We start from the raw sequence: 19,569 nt of genomic DNA on the forward strand, positions 1-19,569 counted from the left end.
CAGAGCAGCGCGGACATTTTGACCTGCAATTCACATCCAGCAGTTGCTACCAGACTCACAGTCATTGCTCACTCATCATATATTTTTTGGTTCATTGTTACCAGTAGATTGAGCTTGTATAATGGTTAATATCAATAATTTACTGATTTGTTAGTGTTACAGTGAGAGTATCATTCTGTTGATTGCCTTACATTACGTGTGAAGCCTGCCACATTTAGCTAAAGAAAATCTGTATTGGTGTCACCAGACTAGAAGCATGCTAACCTTCTTAGCACTTTTGGCTAAGATCAAGTGTAGTATCTGTTTTTCTCAGTTTAATATCTGATATGTTCTCTAAATGAGGATGTTATATTAAACAGATGTTTAGAACAGGGAGCTGGAATAGGGGCTTGCTCCTTCTGCTCCACACATCAACCTGCTATTGTAGTACCTCCAGGAATGGTGCCCTTGTTCCCAAAACAAGGGAAAACTTTTTTTTTTTTGTGCACCAATTTAATGTTTGATATGTTGTCTGAATGATGATAATGTATTAAATGTATTTTTTAGAGTAGAGAGCTGGAATAGGAGCTTACGCCTTCCGTTCCATGCATCAACATGGTATTATAACAGTTCTATTGTTCCAAAAATTACAGCTGAATCCTTTTGGAGAGAGACATCATTTTGTGTGTGTGTGTGTGGGGGGGGGGGGGGGGTGTTTCCATGTAAAAAGCTCGATATTTCTAACATTCGATCACCAAAAATATCCAGCTCTGCCAGAGTAAAGCCTGCAAAAATAAGTTGAACTCATTAACATTCCTCTCCACGGAAATCTTTAGTAAAAGGTGAAAGATTTATGCATCAATCAAGAGAAACCTGAGCTACACTTAACACTGGATCAGGTTAGTGACACTGTATTGGAGGTGCAGAAAGCTGGTATAGGGTAAGGTGGCCTGGGCCAATCTCTTTCACCTTTACAGCTTTATTAGCCATTGCACACAGGAAGAGAAATGTCTGACCAACGAGCTTTTTTGATTAATAAATAAGTAAGTAGGGGTGGGGGGTGTTGAATTTTGAAAAGAAACAGTTGAGTGTTGTGTGATCTGTCTAATGAAAAAGTAGGGGAAAGAATTACTGCAGACTAATGGTCCAATTACTTATTGAGAAACCGGCAGCACGGTAGTGTAGTGGTTAGTGATGTTGCCTCACAACAAGACAGTCCAGGTTTGAATCATGTTTAATCTTTAGAATAAACAGTTTAACTAGTCAGCAGGCTGATCAAACTCTAGCCATGTATTTAATCACAACCCAGTTGACTAACACAGGAAACACCTTAGGAATATTGATGCAGTGAGTTTGATATACAGTGGAATAGGCTCATTAAAATAAAGCTGAACAGTTAAATTGTAGTAATTAAATTCTATTATGCAGCAGATCACCTCAACAGCAAGCAGTGTGCATTTCCTAATTTGTTTTTTTTTTTTTATTTGTTTGTTTGTGATTGATGCATGTCATACCTTAGGAAATTCCATGTAATTCCACTGAAATGCAATGGAGTGCATTTGTTAAATAAAGTGAAAATAAACAGTTACTGTATATTTGAATTAATTAACTGTTTATTAGTTCAATGCATGTGTAGCATTAATGAGCCTATAATGTTCCATAGAGAAGAAAATTATCGCACTGTCTGCTAATATCACATAAACTACAGAAGGTCCTTATACTCATGAACTGTGTAATATTATCAGAACATTCAGCAACATGCGGAATTATCACACATGATTAACTGTATTATCTACATTCAATATTTGTTTTAATGATTTGATTTAAATAACCTTGACTCCATCTTTTTAATTTCTAATTAAAAGATGGCAGAATGTACAAGATTATTCACTGAGAGATTGATGCCAGAATTGATGTGACTGTGAAAGTAGGTGGAGCGAGATGTGGTGAGATGCAGTTTAGACAGTTACACAGAGTTACTGCCATTTATATCGACTGCAAGAGAGACACAGCAATCATGTTACTCTTCTTTGTTTTTATAGTCATTAATACCTTTGGTAAGTCATTTATATTATACACAAACTTCAGGTGGATGCTGGAGATTTTTGTACTGACACCTAAACATGATGATTTAGTTGGTTTAAAAAAAAAAGTCCCTAAACAATGAAAATAGAAATGTTGATGTTGTTGCAATGTCTTTACTGCAGGTGCTGTTGACAGCAGCATCACACCAGACCAAACCATTATATCTTCAGCTGAGGGCAGCAAAACCACACTGACCTGCACATATGATGACTCGGCTAGAGATCTCCACTGGTATCGACAAAAGCCTCAATCAGGACCAGAGTTTCTTCTGATGATTACTATATCTTCAAATTATGTCACTGAAGCTAAACAACCTGACCCAAGACTGTCTATCAGACTTCGTAAAAAGGAAAAGAAAGTAGATGTGGAGATCTTTCCTGCTGCAGTATCAGACTCTGCACTGTACTACTGCGCCATGGAGCCCACAGGGACACAAAACTCAAACACACTGTACAAAAAGTGCAGACTGATTTTTTTCCCCTCAGGAGGGGGAGCTGTTTACCTGTTTCATTCAAATACAGTTTTCTGTCTGAGTTCCCAAAGTTTGATATTTATTTGCTTTGAATATCTACAGCCATCATCTTTGGAAATGCTTTCTTTGAGCAATTAATGGGGGGAAAGTTACACTTCCTATGATGATGTAACACAATGTTCAGACCTTAATATGAAGAAATAGTTTGAGATTCTGATTCATAATTTAACACAATGGTTTCCACCCTCATTATTTAACAGCTTATAAAATAGCACTTGATCCAGTACACTGATGTTAGCAGTCAGCTTTCTCAGGCAGCTATCTGTTCCTCCTATTGATCTGACGTCTGAAGAAGAAGAACTGACAGCCAAGTTAGCAGCTAGCAAGCAATCTGTAACAGTCCCTGATGTGGCTGGAGCACAGAAGCACAGCAGGTGGGAGTTGATGTTCACACACACTCTTTATTTTTCCTATTTTCTTTGCTTTTCAGCTTTAATCTCATACAGTCACACACAACGGACACGTGTTCTGGTCGAGAGAGCTCCCCTTCTCTGTCTCCCCCTCATTTTATGCTCCGCCATCTCTGCAACACACACACACACACACACACACGTTAACTGACAACAGGTGTAATGACGTGGCCACTCACCTTCCCTGACCCCGCCCTCCATGCACAAACTGATGCTTGGCCACGCCCCCACTGCCACACTATCAAATTCAGTAAACACAAAGCCTTGTTGAATAGAAAAGAGCTCTCAGATGCAGTGTCTTGCAAAAGTATTCATCCCCCTGGTGTTTGTCCTGTTTTATTGCATTACAAGATGGAATTAAAATGGATTGTTGGAGAGTTAGCACCATTTGATTAGCACAACATGCCTACCACATTAAAGGTGAAAATTGTTGGTTTATGGTGGCACAAACAATAATGAAGATAAAAAAAAAACAGAAATCTGGAGTGCACGGTACATAGGTCCCCCTGAAAAAAAAAAAAGTCAATACTTTGTCGAGCGATCTTTTGCTGTAATTCTCTATCGGAATCTATACTTATGACTTTTTGTTTATTCTATCGAAATAAATATGTTATGGGGTGGCATGGTGGTGCAGTGGTTAGTACTGTCACTTCACAGCAAGTAGGTTATGGGTTTGAACCTTTCTGTTTTGAGTTTGCATGTTTTCCCCGTGCCTGCGTGGGTTTCCTCTGGGTGCTCCAATTTCTTCCCACAGTCCAAAGACATGCAGATTAGGTCAACTGGGGACTCTAACTTGCCCATAAGTGTGAATGTGAGTGTGAATGGCTGTTTCTCTGTGTTAGCCCCACGATAGATTGGCGATCTGTCCAAGGTATCCCCCTCCACTGTCAGCTGGTATTGGCTCCAGCTCACCCGACACCTGCAATGAATAAGTGGTATAGAAAATGAATGAATGAATGAATATATTATAGTGGCTCATATTAATCAAAAATATTATCACAAAATTCAGCAAAACATGTACATTAACAGAATTAACATACATCATAAACTATATTATCCACAGTTAATATTTGTTTTAATGAATGGATTGTTACTCCAGCTTTGTAATCCTGCTGCAGTATCAGACTCTGCACTGTCGTCCTGCACCCTGGAGCTCACAGTGACACAAAACTCAAACAGACGGCCTTCTCCAAACTCAGTCAGATTAGGCTGAAGTCAGATTTAATTTAAACTTTATTTATTGATATTAATGAGCCAATAAGAAGCCCATACAGTGTTTGACAGCAGCACTTCCTGGGTGTGCACTTCTTACAGATGTGTTCCCTCATGTGGAAAGTTCAGCACATACAGCACTATTATACAGAGTCCTCACAGAGCTGTGTTCAGAAATGGCTCAACCGTACAATTTACTGTACACAGTGAGATACATCCCACTGATTCTCACTGTCGCAACAGGTAATTAACTTTCATCAGCTCATCATTACATTAATTAGTACAATTATGAATTATTACAATACATTTAACTGCTAAATCATTGTATTAATTAATACACGTTTGTTTTCATCTAGTAATTTCTTAATTTATTACGTCTGTATTTGGTTTAAAAAATACTTCACTGATTTATTTATTTATATTTTCTTTTACAACAGGTAGTTTTGCAGAAAAAATTTGGCCGACAGATGAAGATGCCAAAATTGTCAGGAAAGAAACAGACACTGTTACTCTGAAATGTTCATATGACTCAAGCAGTGAGAGCATTTGGCTTTACTGGTACAAACAATATCCAAACAGCGCACCACAGTATTTATTATATAAAAGTGCGAGGTCAGATAACTCCTACCAGAGCACTCCTGATGATCGTCGATTAGAGTCAAAAACAACCAGAGACTCCACTGAACTTACTATCAGAGGTCTAAAGCTCTCAGATTCTGCGCTCTATCACTGTGCTCTTAGAGTAGCAGCACAGTAATACAGAGTCAATGAAAGGCTTTACAAAAACATACAAATGGTATATATGAAGCTTCTAAAACCACAGATTAAAGATACTCCCTTTCCCAACTTGTCAGTTAACCACAGACACAAAGAGCATTTGTGGTAACACATGCACCTGGAGGAAATAGAACAGAATAATAATGAGGGATTAACACAACAACTCCACATTAATCACAGTGAGTTCGCAAACCTACATGCAGGGACGCCGCTAGAAATCTTGGGCCCTATGAAAGATTACAATTTAGCCCCCCCCCCCGATAAAATTTTCAAGCTCAAGCAACTGAATTTGAAGTCTGTTTTTGGCTGCACTTCTACTTTACTATGCATGTGATCAGCTCCCTATCAAGTTTAGGTGATACAATTATTTGGTATATGAACATTTTAAATGCAGAACTGTCAGAATTAGACTGAATAGACTGTTGCCTTAAAATGAACATCCCATGATATATATGGAAGATATATATATATATATATATATATATATATATATATATATATATATATATATATATATATATATTTTTTTTTTTTTTTCTTTTATGAGAAACTATTATTAGGCCACTCAGTAGCCTCTGGAGTTCATTCAATCCAAATGTTTGTGTTGAGAGAAATTGCATGCATCACTGTATCAGTATGGATTTATAACATTCTGTATGCACATTATGGATACTCCAGAGCCCTCCAGCAAACATCAATAATCAGGATTACAAAATGTATTCCTTTTTTTCCTCCATTTATTGACTTATTGTATGTGATCAAATGTATGCCTTGATGAATAACTACACTAGTTTTTTGATACAATTACAGAGTGCACTGCAAGAAATCCACTAAGTGTTTTTGGTTTCTTTTAGGCATCACACATTTATTAGAAAACACAGCAAATGTTCAAATATTCAAGTTAAATACTTAGCAACAGTATCAATAAATCCACACATGAACAATAGCAATGATATCTATGACCACAGCTAATGTGCAAAATATTAAAGTTAAATACTTAACAATATCAACAAATCCACACATGAACAATGGCAAAACATCTAGACTTAATTATACAATAAAGATACCTATGAAAAAAGGTGATTTTTTTTCACACACAGTGTGATATCCGGACTTCATAACTCATCACACCTGCTCCTGCTTAGCAACTTCTAGAATGTACACCTCTGTTGCGCACATAGAAAAACTGACAGCTCCTCAAAGCTGCGCTAATCCCGCGCCCAGAATCAGACTGTACCATTAGTAAAAAGAGTGGAGGGGCGAAATGACAATATCATAAATAATTCAAGAAAAATATTATAGCAAATCATAACCATGTATAATTTGCATATTTAACAGATGAAATGAAACATTTTATTTCAAAAACTTACACAAGGCAATACTATTAAAATAATATTAATATCCCAAGCCCTGTGATGACCTGGCGACTTGTCCAGGGTGTACCCCGCCTTTCGCCCATAGTCAGCTGGGATAGGCTCCAGCTTGCCTGCGACCCTGTAGAAGGATAAAGCGGCTAGAGATAATGAGATGAGATGAGATTAATATCCCACACAGGGCCCCCTGTCAGTGCCAGGCCCTTAGAATCGTCCTAGCTTTCCCCCCCCTAGCGGCGCCCCTGCCTACATGTTTCATTCTCCAAAATATTTTAATGACACTTCCAGATCCATTGTGTCAGGTTTTGCTGGTGTGCACGACTGTAATAAAACTAATGAACTCTTTTCTGGGTTTCCCCATAACCTACTGTAATTAATTTTCATTTGTTCATTCATTCTCTCATTCGCTCATGTGTTTATAATGCATGTAGGTATATATGTATGAACAGATGTGACTTTGATCATACAGATACAAAAAAAAAAGAAATAGAAAAATAAGAAAATTCCCAGTGGAATTTGCTTTTCCTTTTTCCATCACAAGATTTGATTGCACTGAACTTTGATGAATACGGGTAATGTATATCATCTCATCTCATTATCCGCTTTATCCTGTTCAAACAGGGTCGCAGGCAAGCTGGAGCCTATCCCAGCTGACTACGGGTGAAAGGCAGGGTACACCCTGGACAAGTCGCCAGGTCATCACAGGGCTGACACATAGACACAGACAACCATTCACACTCACACCTACGGTCAATTTAGAGTCACCAGTTAACCTAACCTGCATGTCTTTGGACTGTGGGAGAAACCGGAGCACCCGGAGGAAACCCACGTGGACACAGGAAGAACATGTAAACTCCGCACAGAAAGGCCCTCGCCGGCCACGGGGCTCGAACCCAGACCTTCTTGCTGTGAGGCGACAGCACTAACCACCAGACATGTGGACTCGAGTCATGTGACTTGGACTCGAGTCAGACTCGAGTCACCATTTTGATGACTTGAGACTTGAAATCCCTAGATGAGGAATGACTTGCAACTCGACTCGGACTTGCACGCTGTTGACTCGAGACTTGACTTGGACTTGACAGTTTTAGCTTGCAGTGACTTGGCGTATCAGGTATAAATATTCTTCCCCCCCTCGATTTTGAATCCAAGTACACTCGTTATTATTTGAATGCGGTGTAGCTCCTTGTCCTAGGCTACAGCAGCTCAATCCACTAGCACTAGGTGTCACTCAATCACTTCAACTGGTTCAAATGAAAAACCAAACGGTGATGGGCAACGAGGACGCTGAATGATGAACGGACGGATAAAAACATGATTCCCCGCGTAATTTCCTTTGGATTTAAAGAATACTCCAATACAGATGGCAAACGCATTGCTATGTGCAGAACATGTGGAGCCACAATTTCGGACAGCCAGTCAACCACATCAAACTTCGCTCGTCACCTGAGGCTGCATAAGGAAAAGTAAGTAACAAAGCTAGGCTACAGCTAGCAAGAATCTGTACAGGCTAGTTGGTGGCTAGAAGTGGAATGTGTTAATATATTAACGCTGTCAAGGATTTGTTTTGCTTTGCTGAATGTAAAATAGTGAAGTAGATTTTTTTTATTGGATTGCTTTTGTGTTCAGTCTAGTGTTAGATTATGTGGGCTAGGCTACCAGTTAACACCCATTGGGAAGGCATAGCCAGAAGGTGGTGATTTGGTCAGAGCAGAGAACGTTTACAAGATTGTTATAAAGGCTCTGGTCAGAACGACACAGACTTATGATAAGAACCGGACAACAAAGGATAAAACGTGAATCAAATAAACAGTTACCCAGGCTGCAAACTAAGTATGTAAAACAGAAGTTCGCTCTTTGCAATGGGAAAGTCAGTGCTTGTCATGAAAGGCATTTAAACCACTGAGACGAGATGACTAGCAATGCAAGTTAAACCAGGCGTTTAACTGTTTGCTACGTACTGCACCAAGTCGTGGACGCTGTGCGATGTGTGTTATTAGTGCTGGGATTACGCGTCATCAGAGACATTCAATTCTATTCTCTTCCTCTCTCTGGTGTCATGTAGACAATGTGAATAATGGGCCATTTGGGCTATATAAAATGTAAGCTCATCTGACGTTTTATAGCGCAGTACATCCCGACAGATTGGAGTGTAGCTTACTCCGACGCGAAGCATTATCCCACAGTCTTACCCAAACGACAGGGCACACAATGCCTCTACATAGCATGGCTTTACCAGTGCATTTATTAGTCTCTGGCGAGAAACCAAATTCGCCAAAAGCACGCAACTTGGATCTGGAGGATTCCGCTGAACATTCTGAAATTCACAACAACTGTTTATTCTACTTTATTATACGGCTCTCTAGAATGTTGCCAGGGCTTCATTCTCACATTCTGGCCAGAGCCCTAGAGCAGTGATTCTCAAACTGTGGTACGCGTACCACTAGTGGTACGCGGGCTCCATTTTAGTGGTACGCCAAAGAATCACTTAATTAAATATAAATAAAATTTAAAAAATAAAATAAAACGTGAAATAGTACTATCCATAATATCCGAATGGATGAAAATATCTTATCAACCGATGACAAGAAAATGAAAGGAGATACAAATTAAATTAATAATTTTAAAAAGTTTGCAAGTGCTTCTGGGTAGCCATACGTAGCGTACGTACGCATTCCCGACGGTTCCACTGATAGACGGTTATCCACCATTGGTAGACTAGGCTGTGATGGGAAAAGGTGGAGGTGGCTTTGCTAATTATGACGAGTACGACAAAATCACTGTCATGGCTTAAATCCGCGAATGGGAGCGTGGATCAGGAGAGAGGGAGAACTGAAGAGGACGTGTGTGAGCCGAGCGCGGATGCTAACGACAGTGGCAAAACCAGCCCCAGAACTGCTAGCAAACGGCAGAAACCAGTGAGGAGGAAGTATGATGAAAAATACATAAAACTGGGATTAATCTGGAGCGGGGCAGAGGAGCTGCCCAGGCCGCAGTGTGTTGTATGCGGGGACGTTCTGAGCAATGAATCCATGAAACCATCGCATCTCAAACGGCATCTTACAACCAAACACACAGCACTAAAGGACAAACCAATGGATTTTTTTTTTTTACGAAAACGTGATGAACTGAAGCAGTCCAAGTCCACCATTCTGTCCTATGGTACACCCGTAGCCAAAGCACAGGAAGCTTCATATCGTGCCAGCCTCCTGCTCGCCAGAGCCGGTAAGCCGCACACAATCGGGGAACTGCTGTGTTTGCCATTAGCCAAAGAGATGACACGTATCATGTGTGGAGAGAAAGCTGCCAGAGAGTTAAACTTGGTGCCGCTTTCAAATGACACCGTGTCAAGGAGAATAAACGACATGGCTGACGATGTTAAAAAGACACTGATTGAGCGCATTAAGAACAGTAGATATTTTACCATACAGCTTGATGAGACTACAGATGTTGCAGATTTGGCCAATTTATTTGATTCATTATTTAAATACAGTGTTTTATTTTCCTATATTTAAACACAGTGTTACTGTTCAAAGTACTGTGTGTAATGTTACAGTGGCCAACAATATTAAATATACTTGTTAAATAAAACCTCCGCCTTGTTTTTAATGAATACTTAGGCCTACTACGCTACTGTATTTTAATGTTGGTCATTATGGTGGTACTTGGAGAGCCAAGTATTTTCTGAGGTGGTACTTGGTGAAAAAAGTTTGAGAACCACTGCCCTAGAGGACTCTGATTCTGGCTACATCGTCACAACGTTCTGTGTTTACTAAGGCTACCGGTATTTTAGCGAGTGTTTAGTGAATGCATTGTGGTCTAGCTAAACTGCTTAAGGGAAGATCCTGGCTGGCTTGTATTAAACATTATACTGTGTATAAACAAATATGTTCAGATTAAATGAACTCAGACTTTGATATTGAAAATGATAAAAACATGTTAATGTCTACATGATTAAAAACAGAAAACAAGTAGGCCTACTAATTTTACATTTTTTTTTTCTTGTTTAGATTTGCAGAATATCTGAAGAACAAGATCATCCCAAGTGAGACAGAGCAGCCGTCCATTTCTGGATTCCTTACTGCAAAAGATACACAGTACAATGCTACCCACCCACAACAAAAAGCCATCACAAATTCAATACTAACAGATTTGGTCATTGGATGCAACATCCCTCTCTCAGTAGTGGAGAACAGATATTTCCGGAATTTGTCAGTTAGTTGGTCTCTCTCTCACACACAAACGTACTCAAGTCACGTTGTATTGTGTTAAAGGCATGTCATGTTGTATGTTGGGACAGTGCCTAACTTCAGAAGGAAAACCATTGGACTTTGAGTTTCATGTCTTAAAATGCACATGAAAAGCATTTTTATGTGAAAAATGACATGAATGAAATGAAAAGAAAATGATTTTTGTTACACAGTACCAGTACTAGTTTTGTTTAGAATTTTGTTTTAATTTCTCACTAATTTTCCAATAAAAATTTTCCATTCTCACACCCTTAGCCTCAGATGTACACTGACTCACTCAAACTAAACTCACTGAAAATTTAGGATGCTTTACTAACGTTAACTAACTAATCATTGTCTCCTCTGAGATTCTTTGATTGTCTTGGGGCACAAGCTCTAAAACATTTTAAAATGGAAAAGAATGGGTGTACTGTAGTTACTTGTGCTGACTCTATGAATCATTGACATTACATTTAGCAGACATTTTTATCCAAGGTGACTGGAAAAGGAGGACATACACTGCAGTGTGGAGAGGTAATACATTTGTGATCAAAAATGTGTTGATTGCCTGTAGAATAAATGGTGACTTGTTAGGGACTTGGAAAAAAATGAGACTTGGACTCGACTTGGCTTGGGTAGGACTTGGACTTGACTTGGTCAAAAGTGCCTTGACTTGAGTGGTAGGACTTGAGACTTACTTGTGACTTGCACATTAGTGACTTTGTCCCACCTCTGTTTATAAGTATTGCCCCAAATCTCTACACAGTAATTTAAGTATGATAATATCTTTTACAATTCCCGAATAACATGAATTTAGTTTTGTTAAGGTTTAAAGATAATTTGTTCCTGTCGAACCCCTTATTTAATTTAGACAGTTCTGCAGTGATCATCCCCAGAAGATCCTGTAAACTGTGTGTAAAATGTAACTCGCGCAGTAACGTTAACTTGGCGGGGAGGGGAGAGGAGGCGGGGCGTGATGGGGGCAGCATGGGATTGGCTATTGGTTCTCTAAAGGTTAGGTTAGAACCAAACCAAAACCTAACGTTTAAAGAACGTTCCCTTTTGTTTTGCAAAGAACTGTAAGTTTTCCACAAAGTTAGCCACAAGTGCACCAGAGGTTTGCCACAAAATTAATTTGCATGTGAAAATACGACCTTGCCACAAATTTGCGGCAACATTGCCAAAGGTTCACCACAACTGTCTAACAGAAACCTGATTAAAAAATAAAATCCTGATGTAATTATTGAATAATAATTAGTTTAAAATTAAATTATTTGCACTGCATAGTTGTGACTATTAGCTGTTCCTGCTTCCAGTTTGCATTTGCTTACAATGTGCTAAAATCAGGTTCCATATATGAGGCTGAATGTAAAGCCAGGATTATTCGTCATGTTCACTGTTATATTCATGGGTCTGTGGCTCTCACTCGGTGAGTTAACATTTTTCTGTGACTTCAGAAATATTAGAACCTTCTTGCTGTGGTTCGACAGTGCGAACCACTCCATCCCCCTGCTGCACAAGTTAATAAATTTGTAAAGCCTCCCCGTCGGGGAATCGAACCCCGGGCTTCCGCGTGACAGGCGGAGATACTGTCCACTATACTAACGAGGATGACGCAATAGCCCTCATTTATCAATTGAAAGGGTAGAAATCACTGTATGACAGGGTTCACGTGTGATTCATGACACGTTTGTATCTTGCCAATCACAGCGTAAGAATGATTGGGCATTGATAAATGTGGTGGGTGAAAACCATTGTCATTTCAATATCACAATCCTAAATATTATCGGTTTAGAGGCTCCTTGATTTTACGACGTGAACAACAGAAGGGCAATAATATCACAACAACCAATCAGAATTCAGATACAACAACCAATCAGAATTCAGATGCACTCTGTTGCCAAGTAATAATGTAAGCTTTCAACGTATCAAAAAAGTTCTTCGTGCTGTTTTACCGTTAGACCAATCACATCTCAGCTTAAACTCGCATTCTAAACTAGTTGCAGCTCCCCCAGAAGAGAGCGACTCCCCCTGCAGCCTCATGGAACGCAGGGTTTAAGGCTCCGGATGGGTTTTACTGCCGTTTATGAGGGAAAGGAACATACACCCTCCCGACAGCCAATAAAACACATTTGCAAATTGGTAGAATGAGTTAATCATCACATGCAAGATCTCATCTCATCTCATTATCTCTAGCCGCTTTATCCTTCTACAGGGTCGCAGGCAAGCTGGAGCCTATCTCAGCTGACTACGGGCGAAAGGCGGGGTACACCCTGGACAAGTCGCCAGGTCATCACAGGGCTGACACATAGACACAGACAACCATTCACACTCACGGTCAATTTAGAGTCACCAGTTAACCTAACCTGCATGTCTTTGGACTGTGGGGGAAACCAGAGCACCCGGAGGAAACCCACGCGGACAACATGCAAACTCCGCACAGAAAGGCCCTCGCCGGCCCCGGGGCTCGAACCCAGGACCTTCTTGCTGTGAGGCGACAGCGCTAACCACTACACCACCGTACCGCCCCACATGCAAGATTTTCAATTAATCAAATGAATTATTATTATTAATTAATTACTACAGTTCTAAACTTCAAATTTTAAAAGTCTGGGCTTTGGAGAGATGATGGATCTCTTTTGGTGGAACACAACGGAGCAAAATATTGTGACCCCTAAGGCGATGTCTCTCTTCAAAAGGATCCAGCTGTTGGGGGCGGAGTCTAGCTGTCTTTACCTTTCTGGAGTTTAATATTTGGAAGTGGTTTATTTAAAGCTGTTCACTGCAGTAAGTTATCGCTTCTCGGCTTTTTGGCTAAGATCAAGTGTAGTATCTGTTCTTATCAGTTTAATATCTGATATGTTCTCTAAATGAGAATGTTATATTAAACAGATTTTTAGAACAGGGAGTTGGAATAAGAGCTTGCTCCTTCTGCTCCATGTATCAGCCTGGTATTGCAGTATCTCCAGGAATGGTGCCCTTGTTTAAAAACTAAAAAAAAAAATGAGCTTTTTTTTTTTTCTGGTAAATCAATTTAATTTTATGTTTTCTAAATAGTAATGAATAGGTGTTTAAAAATATACAGCTAGAATTGTGGTTTGTTTCTTTTATTCTATGTGTCCGTATGACATTATAGTAGCTCTAGAAATAGTTACTTTGTTTAAAAGGGAAAGATATATATATATTTTTTTGCTTGATCTGGGCCCTGTACTACGAAGCGGGTTTTCTGGCTTACCAGGATAACTTCGAGAGTAACTTGATCACGTGCAGCGTAACTTCCCGATTAACCCATACTACGAAAGTTGGCTATGTTCAAACCGAGGTATGCTGCCATGGCAACTACGCTGCATCTCAAACCTGCTCGTCTCAGGTTATGTTCTTGGTTAACCCGAGGTTTCCGATTAACCACACCCTTTTTAAACACCACCTCTCCACCGACATTTCCTCTAGAGACAATGCCAGCGTACCTGGATGACCCGTGCGATATCGGAGCGCAGATTAGAGATGGGATTTATGGCTCTTTGATGGGATCCGCATCTTTGTTATCCGTTCTTTGAAAAGAGCCGTTCAAAAGACTGGCTCATTTGGCTCTTTTTAAATATTTATTCAGTTTTAAGAAGACAGCGTCTAAAGAAGCCAGATCCCTCTGCTTAGACAGTGACATCAATATTTCTGGACATACCTTTTATATAAAGCAACCTAGACTTACATTATTGTAACCCCTAAACGCTCATAAATAACCATTAAAAAACAATGAGGGCTTCAATGAATGTCCATGCAGAACGGCTTTTCTGTAAAAAAAAAAAAAAAAAGAACCCACTCAAGAACATAGTTATCAAGAACGCAAGAATATTTTATAGAAAAACACTTGTTTTACAAAAATATTTAAGTCTGAGATATAAAATAGATACAACTACAATAAATATAACAAGAACATTTTAATAGAAAAAAACTTATATTAAAAATATTGAAATTGTAACAAAAATAGATACAACTAAACAGTCAGATAAATAGATAAAGCTATAACAAGAACACAAGATTATTTTAATAGGAAAAAACAATTAATGCAAAAAATATATTAGAAAAATAGATACAACTAGACAAACAGATAAATAAATAAAATACACAAAAATAGAACAAACAAAATGACGATAGAATAAGTTAAATGAACGTCCGTGCAAAGTAGTTTTTCCACAATATTATCATTAATATCACACAACTACATTATAAACTATATACAAAACAATTTGAACTATTAGGCAAACAGATAAAACTTGAATAAATAAAAGGCAAATGCTGTTTAGCCTACTTCTTGTCCTTGGGCAAAAGCTTTTTCATCTGAAACACAGTACAGAAAAAGAACGACACACACACACACACACACACTTACCATTATGAATGATGTTTTTATATTTCATTTTCACCTGTTGCCAGGTGCGTTTGGCACTGCTGTTGCCTCTGAAATGTTCACAGGACATACACCAACTTAGTCAAAGGGACTGAACAGTCAGTCATCCTAATTCATGTGACTCTGTGCACATATCAGCTTAAGTAGGCTACTCCATGAATTTACCATACCAAATTTTATTCAGGATTTTTCGGACATTAAACAAGCTATATATGACTGGGGCCACGTCGAAGGACCATTTTCTGTGACTTGTGATTGATCATGAAGCTTTCTCTCATCCTATACTTCTGGAACATGTAGAAGGGAGAATGTACTTGCGCATTTACCCGATCGGCAATTCGTTGCCAACATGCTTGCCGCTCCTTATTGGCAGCCGCTGTGTTAGATTTTGCTCTTAATGTTGTTTTGAACTCCTCGTAGCTTTGCATTATGACAGCAGATTCTTCCTCCGTGAAGTGCGGCGGCCGTGCCATTGTGAACAGTGGGGATTTGCGCTGATAACCTTCCCTTTAACGTGAACGCGCATTAACCCTGATTAGGTTAACACAGGTTCAACAAATCAACTTCATAACTGGCGTCGTAGTACCGTTTAACCCCAAACAAGATAACCAGGTTTTGTCAACCCCGGTTTAGCGGGGGAACCCTGGGTTACTTCTGGGTAGGTTAACCTCCGTTCGTAGTACAGGGCCCAGCAACACTAACGACTCCATGTCCTCCATGTTTATTGTTTACTATCCGGGTCGTGAGACTACCGCTTAAAAGGTCACTGATGTCACTGTTTGCGCCGCCTAACGACATCACGTGACGTCCACCCACTTTCGCTAACTCCACCCAATGTGTCCACCCACTTCCAGCCAGCACGGTTCAGCGCGGTTGTAGTCGAAATGCAACTCCAACAGCCCCACTCAGCTCGACTCAGCACCGCACGGCTCAGCCCAACTCAGCCGCGTTGGTAGTGGAAAAGCCCCATTTGTTTACATGTTTGAAATAAACTATCATCATCATCATCATCACTGCAACCGCACTTGCTAATTGACACGGTAGCCAAAAGTGCTTGCTGTTTTCGCGACCACGCCCCCAGAGTGAATATTCATGAGCGAATTGGGCGTGGTGTTTCGCCCAGTGGAAACCTACAGTAACCCTTTGTGTACCGCGCACGGGGCGGGATTTTTTCTCTTCAATCACAAATATTGGTAGGGACACGCCCATACCGCCCACACCCAATTCTACACCTATGTTGTTGAGCATGGAGAAAACCAGAAAATAGGGAAAAAGTTAGGGCAGGCAAAATATTTTTTTCTTTCTTTTTTTAAAATAAGGCAACTATTCCTAAATCTACTATAATACCATATGAGAGTATAGAATAAAAGAACCAAATTCCTATCTTTATTCTTTACTCTAAAAAAAAACCCATTCACCAGCTTCACTTAAAAAGAAAAAAAATTCCTAGAACAAAGAAATACTACCACATCAGATTGGTGTATGGAGCCGAAAGAGCAAACTCCTATCACAGCTCCTTGCTTTAAAAAAATCTGCTTGATATAACGCTCTCATTTAGAGAACAAATCAATGTTAAATTGATTAGAATAAATACTACACTTAATCCTGGTCAAAATGCGGAAAATGATAATTTACTATAACTAATGGCTTTAAATATACCACTTCCATATATTAAACTCCAGAAAGGTAAACACAGCTAGACTCCGCCCCCAACAGCTGGATCCTTTTGAAGAGAGACATCGCTTTGTGGGGCGTGTGGGAGATGCTTTAATACAAAAAGATCAATAGGTTTAACATTTGTTGACTAAAAACGTTCAGCTCTGCCAGAGCAAAGCCTGCAAAAATATACTGAACTTATTAATATTTCTCTCCACAGAACTCTTTAGTAAAAGGCGAAAAATTTATGCGTCAATGAAGAGAAACCTGAGCTGCACTTAACACTGGATCAGGTTAGTGACACTGGATTGGAGGTGCAGAAAGCTGGTATAGGGTAAGGTGGCCTGGGCCAATCTCTTACACCTTTACAGCTTTATTAGCCATTGCACACAGGCAGAGAAAATGTCTGACCAATGAGCTTTTTTGAATGAATGAAAGAAAGAAAGATAAGTAAGCGGGGTGGGGGGTGTTGAATTTTGAAAAGGAACAGTTGAGTGTTGTGTGATCTGTCCAATATCACGGATGTAGGCCTATAAATTAAATATGAAAACATCAGCTGGAGTTTGATTATTGACAGGAACGCTGTTGACCCCAGCAGTAAGTGCTTTCCATACCACATTTTTTATTGATAAATGAGGGCTATTGCGTCATCCTCGTTAGTATAGTGGACAGTATCTCCGCCTGTCACGCGGAAGACCGGGGTTCGATTCCCCGACGGGGAGACTTTAAAAATGTATCAACTTGTGCAGCAGGGGTATGGAGTGGTTCGCACTGTCGCCTCGCAGCAAGAAGGTTCTGGGTTTGAGCCCAGTGGCTGGTGGGGGCCTTTCTGTGTGGAGTTTGCGTGTTCTCCCTGTGTCAGCTCTGGTTAACCCCACGATTCAAAGACATGTAGTTCGGTTAACATGGGGTGGTGTTGGGCTGAAGTGCCCTTTAGCATATGTATATAAAGTGTGTGTATGAATAACCACATATTATGTCAATTAAATCTTATTAATAGTAACAGATCTAGATAAATCCAGTGACTATAGACCATACTTTAATATGCCTAAAGTCAATGTTAATGTCAATATTATGAATTGCCAATGGTAGACCCTCTGATGATGTTCTTCTAATAATATTCTATTTCTAAGTCTAATAAAAGTCAGACAAAAAAAAGTTTTCTGTGTTTTTAGCTTATAGGTAAATATCAGAAAATTAAGTTAGCTAATTTAATGGATGCCCACTAACCTATCTTTGCGCATGGAGCATTAGCAAACCTCCCGTGTGATAGTGAGAACTGGCAGCCTGGATTTTTCCATTGGCTTGCGCGCTTGACCCCCTATCCAATGTTGCTTTGGTTGGCCAAAGTTATGAGGTTGCTGTGGGGTACTAAGACTAGACTAAATAACAAAATTAAACAATTCAGACATCCCTAGTCTCCCGGACGATCTGGGAGTCTCCCCAGGAGCATGTAGACAGAGACTGGAAAGGCAGGAGAAACTTGATCTAAGTCTTATTTGGAAAGTTGTAAATTAAATTGTAATGACTGGCTATTGCTGATATGTGGTTTGATGTTGTGACATGTAAGTAAGGTGGGGTTTACACTAGACCGTATCAGCAGATCATCAGATTAACGTTTTTAAAACGATTAGTGTGCACACAGCAACGCCAATACACGATTCGCGTGCACACAGCAACACCAATACACGGATACGCTCGGCTCCGCAGGCATCCTGCGCTCCAAATCACTCTGCCCTGAACAGCGAGTGCCCTCTGGAGGGTGCGCACTCCGGCCCTGCGCAGCTCACAGAGCGCGGGAGTATAGCGCACGAGCAGTGATTCGGGACTGAGCCACTGTGTGTGTGATCTCAGTGCATGTCGGGCATGTGCGTCACTTACCACTTGCAAGTGGAAGGATGGCAAGCCTAAAGACAATCATAACTACATGTAACACATCTGAAAATTAGGTTAAGCCTAATTTATGTTAATGTATTGTATATTGTGTACTAGTATGTGTTATTAACAGGAGAGTTCAATATGTAATGTAATCTTTTAATGTACTGTATATTGGGGTTATGTGAATATCCTCTTGTCCGTGGTTTCACGGACATTAGTGATTTTTATTAATAGTAACACTGGGTGAAAGTTACGGACTTTGAGACCAGTGATCCACGGTTGTATTTTTTCCACTTGAGTCGGTTCAGCGGGACGGGGTGGAGTCACAGCTGTTTTCAATTACTGCTGTTGCTATGAGCTGTTGAGTCTCGCTAGCAGGGTTTTTTTTTTGGACTGGGGATTAAACACGGAAAAGGAGGACTACTTCGAGGTGCTCGAGGGAGGTTCGTGGTACAGAGTCTTCTCAGCTGCTGCGGATGGTAGTGGGTCGTATGGACGACGGTCAATGTTGGTATTTGAAGTCAACGTCCTAGAGTGACTACAGTTAGCTTGGGGAAGCTAACTCACAGCTGTTCGTGAGTAAACAGTGATTCTTTTCCCTTGGATGTTTAGAGCTCCAACGCGCGCCAACTTGGGTACCCATACGTTACTGTTTTAACTCCGGCTGGGTATTTTCTTTCTTTTCCCCTTTCTATCTTGAATGTGTGGTTTGTTCAGTGTTGCTGTTATTTAATATTATTAACGACTTTTGAAGAAGGTTAAGCACGGTAATGGGTTTATAATAAATGTTTATTATTTATTTTCTGATATAATCTGCTGTATGCCTGATCTTACTTTCTTATGTCGTGGTAATTAATGGTCTCCAATAGGTATAGTGTAAATATGTTAAATTGTCATTCTCTGAGGGTAATCAGAGTGGGGGCTCAGAGTATAGCTGTATAGAAGCACAGCAGTCAACTGTAAACATTTCCATAGTTTACCCCAGGCCTCTGTATAAGTGAGCATCATCCCTAGAGTGTAAAGAACTTGT

General features: G+C 39.9%; 6 non-coding genes and 1 pseudogene across 6 annotated transcripts; 3 read left to right on the plus strand and 4 right to left on the minus strand.

Annotated features, from left to right (window-relative positions):
- The first annotated feature begins 260 nt into the window (after positions 1 to 260).
- Positions 261 to 452, plus strand: LOC132897410 (U2 spliceosomal RNA). Its single transcript, XR_009656310.1, has one exon. It is a non-coding gene; the product is annotated as a U2 spliceosomal RNA (small nuclear RNA).
- Positions 453 to 745: 293 nt separating this feature from the next.
- Positions 746 to 860, minus strand: LOC132896032 (U5 spliceosomal RNA). Its single transcript, XR_009655912.1, has one exon. It is a non-coding gene; the product is annotated as a U5 spliceosomal RNA (small nuclear RNA).
- An 11,276-nt stretch (positions 861 to 12,136) lies between these two features.
- Positions 12,137 to 12,208, minus strand: trnad-guc (transfer RNA aspartic acid (anticodon GUC)). The gene has a single exon. It is a non-coding gene; the product is annotated as a tRNA-Asp (tRNA).
- Positions 12,209 to 13,391: 1,183 nt separating this feature from the next.
- LOC132897076 (U2 spliceosomal RNA) lies at positions 13,392 to 13,582 on the plus strand. Its single transcript, XR_009656232.1, has one exon. It is a non-coding gene; the product is annotated as a U2 spliceosomal RNA (small nuclear RNA).
- A 2,878-nt stretch (positions 13,583 to 16,460) lies between these two features.
- On the minus strand, positions 16,461 to 16,633 carry LOC132898194 (U2 spliceosomal RNA; annotated as a pseudogene).
- A 188-nt stretch (positions 16,634 to 16,821) lies between these two features.
- LOC132896044 (U5 spliceosomal RNA) lies at positions 16,822 to 16,936 on the minus strand. Its single transcript, XR_009655916.1, has one exon. It is a non-coding gene; the product is annotated as a U5 spliceosomal RNA (small nuclear RNA).
- Positions 16,937 to 17,311: 375 nt separating this feature from the next.
- trnad-guc (transfer RNA aspartic acid (anticodon GUC)) lies at positions 17,312 to 17,383 on the plus strand. Its single transcript has one exon. It is a non-coding gene; the product is annotated as a tRNA-Asp (tRNA).
- The last annotated feature ends 2,186 nt before the right edge of the window (positions 17,384 to 19,569 follow it).

This window comes from Neoarius graeffei, chromosome 1 (genome assembly GCF_027579695.1).
Source record: "Neoarius graeffei isolate fNeoGra1 chromosome 1, fNeoGra1.pri, whole genome shotgun sequence".
Taxonomy (NCBI): Eukaryota; Metazoa; Chordata; class Actinopteri; order Siluriformes; family Ariidae; genus Neoarius; species Neoarius graeffei.